Here is a 5,893-nt window from a genome sequence, read left to right as displayed (position 1 = left end):
ACAAAAGTTGTTTTGGTGATGCGACTCACTCCTCAGTAATTTATGCGCAAGAGCTCAAATTAGTAGAATGAGTAGGCAGCCTAACCCATTTCTTTATGAACCTATTGCCATTGTTTAGTGATTTGTCGTCATTAAAGCATGAGTCATGATTAAATTGTTGTTACAGTAAGCCTATGTCCAATTGGATATGAGATATCTGTTTTTACATTGATTATTTAAAATCTTATCACTTTCATCACAATTAAGTTACGTGTGCAATAGGCTGTGTGCAATATCTGTTCTTACATTGATTATTTAGATATTTTTTTTTATTAAACCACTTTTATCACAATTAAGTTAAGTGTGCAATAACTACATGGATTCCAGCAATAGGTTTGTGTCAGTTTATTAGAGTTGGCAGGTTTATTCACAGCAATAGGTTTGTGTCAGTTTATTAGAGTTGGCAGGTTTATTCACAGCAATAGGTTTGTGTCAGTTTGTTAATCAGAGTTGGCAGGTTTATTCACAGTCTCCCTAACCTTTATGTCCATCATCCCATGACTAGTAGTTTCAGGCTCCCTGGAATTAGCCACCACAACTTCATATATTGCTGCATTGCCGTGCCTGCAGCACAGGAAAGGTGGGGTCTTCCTTTTAGTCATAGCTCTCTACTAGACATCGCCCCCCTATGAGGATGTTTCTGTAAGCCTGCTGTGTTGGGACTAATCACACATGTCCAGACAGGGAGATAGATAAACTGTATGTTAGAAATGTTCCCATGGAGTAGACAACATGTCACTCACTCTCTGACTTAAAGGGATAGTTAACCCAAATTACACGTTGGTTTGCTTACACTGTAAGCAGTCTATGGACAAGGTATCCCACTGGGCACAGATTTACATTTGGTTGAGTTGTCAACTAATGGGAATTCAACATGAAATCAACAGAAAATGTCACCATGTCATTGGGTTTAGGTTAAAAGTTGTGTTAAAAAAAAAAAATCCCTTATGTTGATGACTTTTTGCAAATCCAAATCAGGTTTCCACATTGATTCAACATCACTTTTTTTGTTTTGTTGAAATGACATTGGAAAACAATGTTGATTTAACCAGTTTTTGCCCAGTGGGATGACAGCGATCCATGGTTTGGTTTTATTTCCCAGGTACTGTTTCCAAATGCTAATGTTTTAGGATGATTTTGGCAATATCGGTACCAGGACTTGGATGGGATTTGTACCTACATTTTATAACGTTAGCATTTGAAAACAGTGCCAGGTAAACTAAACCAAAGCATGGATTGCTGTCAAATATTGTCAATAGACTGCTTACAGGGTAAGGAAACGAATGTGTAATTTGGGTGAACTATACATTTAAATACATACAGTCAGGTCCATTCATAATTATTGGCATCCCTGATAAAGATAAGCAAAAAAAAAAAAAAAAATGCTAAGAGGTTACTTAGGATCTATGCTTGTGTTAATATATAGTTACCCAATAACTTTATTTTTATCTTCATGGAGACATTGATTGAGTAGGTGGTGGAGAAGTTGTCAAACATGACACCATCAGGTCCTGATGTTGACACAAGCACTAGTCATAGTATTGTGTCGTTATAGACTGATAAACTCCTGTTATCTGTCTGCACTCCCCTGTCCTACTCCCCTCACTCAGATACTTCTTTCCCCCTTCTACCCTTAACTGAGTGATAAGGATGGAAATACTGTACTTCACTTTCTGCCTGAGGCAAGAAGGACTAAGGGTTGATATCTAGTAAAATTGCTAACACTGCTGCTTGCACTTCCTTGAAATCACTTATTTGTTAATGACAGAACATCATTCATCCATAAGCTCTCTGACTTTTAACCATGGATTTTATTAACTGTTTACTTTTCTCACAGGGCTACGGTATCTAATTGAGTGATTGAACTAAGGCCCAAAATGCCTTAAGACTGCCCCCATGTGGTTGAAGTCAACATTCACTTAATTATTTACCAGGACAGACAAACATTTACATAGCAGAAACTTCCTAGGAAAATGTATGAAAGTTCAATAACCCACTATTATTTTTACTTTGAGGTAGCATGTTTGTCATACATTCTAAATAGTACTGAGTACATTCCATCTATAAAATTAATCTTTAACATATCGGCACTCAGCAGATAGCTTAATCAAACCTAAGTGCATGTTCTCAACATCTGATGTCTTCTCTAGATCAAGATTCAATAAACACACAAAACACCCATGAGAATGTGATACTTTCCTAACATCGTCACATCCAGCCCAAAGCGGGAGTTAAAAAAAATACTTACTAGTCGCCAAAGTTCCGGAGCATGTTTTTTAGTTTGTGATACATTGTTAGGGAATCTGTACTACTGTTGCAACACAGTAACTTCCTTCTGTGGACAAGGCTTTATGAAATAGAAAAACCATTATGAAAATAACCCAAAGCAACTCTATGCAAACCACAATTTCGCAGTGCACTTTTTTCAGCTGTCCACTGTCTAAAACTTACAAAACCATTACTCTGAAAACAATGATTAAATGGAACAACCACAATATACTATTCAAGACTCAATCCATGTAGGAAAATAGGAGGAATACCTGACATTAATATAATTTCATTTTATAAGGCTGTGAAAGCTTACCAGATAACTCTTACTAGATTAAAAAAAAACATCTTTATTTAACTAGGCAAGTCAGTTCAGAACAAATTCTTATTTACAATGACGGCCTCACGGAGAACAGTGGGTTAAGTGCCTTGTTCAGGGGCAGAACGACAGATTTTTATCTCGTCAGCTCAGGGTTTCGATCCAGCAACCTTTTGGTTACTGGCCCAACACTCTAAACACTAGGTTACCTGCCATCCCAAGAATAACTGAAGTTCCTCAAATTTTGAGGAACTTGTATGTCTGTCTGCAACAATTTTGCATACACTGTACTGTTCAATCTCACTTCTAAATGTACAGTCTTCTAGTTGTGCATGCCATGTTGTGACACCAGAGGTGACACCAGACGTTCAAATGTGGTGTGGTAAAATGTGGTGTCTTTTCTGGAGCCTGGAGTTTTCCTGATCGCATGAGCTGGTCAGGTAAAACTATGGGTCCTATTTGTAGGCTGACAGGGTCCAACGTTAAAAAAAATAAAAAATCTCACTGGCCCGACCAGGCTCCGAGATAAATTCTGAAGAGGCCTGTGTGGCCGAGGAGGGAGATGGCTCCTCATCCTGGCCAGTGCCAGAGGTGTTCCAAAATATCTCAGAAGTGCCCCTGAATTTGCATTAAAATACAGTATATGAGTCTGAAACCCTAAATACGTTTATTGCACAATTAAATATACCTGTCATTATGCACAATTTATCAAACTTTCAGAATAGGAACCAAATGAACCATATAACCTCCTTGGCTTATTCTAGGCATAAGACACTCCAAAAGACTCAATATATCACAAAAGATACAAAATATCAGCATAATATAGACATCTTCTAAGTTAGCCTACAGCATTGGAAATTCCCCTTACTGAGCTCAGGACCTAGTCAATACAATCACAGAAAACCTTTATGATGTCACCTCAATGAAAGTTAACCAAATCAATAATGTGCTAGTTAGGTTGTAATCGTTTTGCTGCAGGCTACACACATTATCATGATTAAACTGTGTGAAATTATATCCAATGTTATGTAAGCTAGTTGGACAGAAAATGGTATATTGTCACTCTGTGTAATTTTTTATTTTTTTTATTTCACCTTTCATTTAACCAGGTAGGCTAGTTGAGAACAAGTTCTCATTTATAACTGCGACCTGGCCAGGATAAAGCAAAGCAGTGTGACACAAACAACAACACAGAGTTACACATGGAATAAACAAACATACAGTCAATAACACAATAGAAAAAAAGTCTATCTACAGTGTGTGCAAATGAGGTAAGATTAGGGAGGTAAGGCAATAAATAGGCCATAGTGGCAAAATAATTACAATTCAGCAATGAAACACTGGAGTGATAGATGTGCAGAAGATGAATGTGCAAGTAGAGATACCGGGGTGCAAAGGAGCAACAAACAAAAAATAACAGTATGGGGATGAGGTAGTTGGATGGGCTATTTACAGATGGGCTATGTACAGGTGCAGTGATCTGTGAGCTGCTCTGACAGCTGGTGCTTAAAGTTAGTGAGGGAGATATGAGTCTCCAGCTTCAGTGATTTTTGCAATTCGTCCCAGTCATTGGCAGCAGAGAACTGGAAGGAAAGGCGGCCAAAGGAGGAATGGGCTTTGGGGGTGACCAGTGAAATATACCTGCTGGAGCGCATGCTACGGGTGGGTGCTGCTATGGTGAGCTGAGAAGGCAGGGTTTTACCTAGCAAAGACTTATAGATGACCTGGAGCCAGTGGGTTTGGCGACAAATATGAAGCGAGGGCCAGCCAACGAGAGAATACAGGTCGCAGTGGTGGGTACAGTATATGGGGCTTTGGTGACAAAACGGATGGCACTGTGAAAGACTGCATCCAATTTGCTGAGTAGAGTGTTGGAGGCTATTTTGTAAATGACATCGCCGAAGTCAAAGATCGGTGTTCAAAGTTAGAGGTGCGCTATTTGATAGATTCCCCCGCTCCCCCTTCCTCAGGCTTCCAGTGGGAAGACCTGAGGTCAACCTACCCCCGCCCCCCTCCCCATCTCGTACTTCTGAGTGGGACACCTTCCCAGGCAGTAGCCTGCCTAGCTCACAAACTAGAATCAGGGCACCCACTCCGACAAGGTTAATTGACCCACAGTCCCACACGGTGACATGATATCCTTGACGTGACGTGCAAATGAGCGATAGATAACCTGATCGCGCAAGTGTCACCATTCCACATTTTCTTGTGTGGGTGCCCCGTGCCGCCCCTGGCAAGATGCCGCCCTGGGCGGCTGCCCATGTCACCTATACCTAAATCCGTCATTGTGCAGGGCCTATAGGTTGGCATGCTTTCTCTCTATATGCAGCTATTAATAGGCTATATTTGGTTATTATGATATGTCGAGAGCTTGGAACTATAAGGTTCAAATCAAATTTTATTAGTCACATGTGCCGAATACAACAGACCTTACAGTGAAATGCTTACTTACGAGCCCCTAAGCAACAATGCAGTTTAAAAACAAATACTGATAAGAATAAGAAATAAAAGTAACAAGTAATTAAAGAACAGCAGTAAAATAACAATAGCGAGACTATATACTGTACGGGGGGGTACCGGTATAGAGTCAATGTGCGGGGTCACCGGTTAGTTGAGGTATTATGTACATGTAGGTAGAGTTATTAAAGTGACTATGCATAGATGATAACAACAGAGAGTAGCAGCGCTGTAAAAGAGGAGGGGGGGGGGGGGCAATGCAAATAGTCTGGGTAGCCATTTGATTAGGTGTTCAGGAGTCTTATGGCTTGGGGGTAGAAGCTGTTAAGAAGCCTCTTGGACCTTGACTTGGTGCTCCGGTACTGCTTGCCATGCGATAGCAGAGAGAACAGTGGGTGACTGGAGTCTTAGACAATTTTTAGGGCCTTCCTCTGACACCGCCTGCTATAGAGGTCCTGGATGGCAGGAAGCTTGGCCCCAGTGATGTGCTGGGCCGTTCACACTACCCTCTGTAGTGCCTTGCGGTTGGAGGCCGAGCAGTTGCCATAACAGGTAGTGATGCAACCAGTTAAGATGCTCTCAATGGTGCAGCTATAGAACCTTTTGAGGATCTGAGGACCCATGGCAAATCTTTTCAGTCTCCTGAGGGGGAATAGGTTTTATCATGCCCTCTTCACAACTGTCTTGGTGTGCTTGGACCATGATAGTTTGTTGGTGATGTGGACATTTGCCCCAAAGCAGCAGCACTGACCGGGACAGTTACTTCTCAGCACGTCATTGAATGCCATTGAATTGCATTATTCATCTCAT

The sequence above is a fragment of the Salmo salar genome, chromosome ssa09 (genome assembly GCF_905237065.1).
Source record: "Salmo salar chromosome ssa09, Ssal_v3.1, whole genome shotgun sequence".
NCBI lineage: Eukaryota > Metazoa > Chordata > Actinopteri > Salmoniformes > Salmonidae > Salmo > Salmo salar.
The sequence above is the reverse complement of the archived record's forward strand: the minus strand, read 5'-3'. Positions refer to the sequence as shown.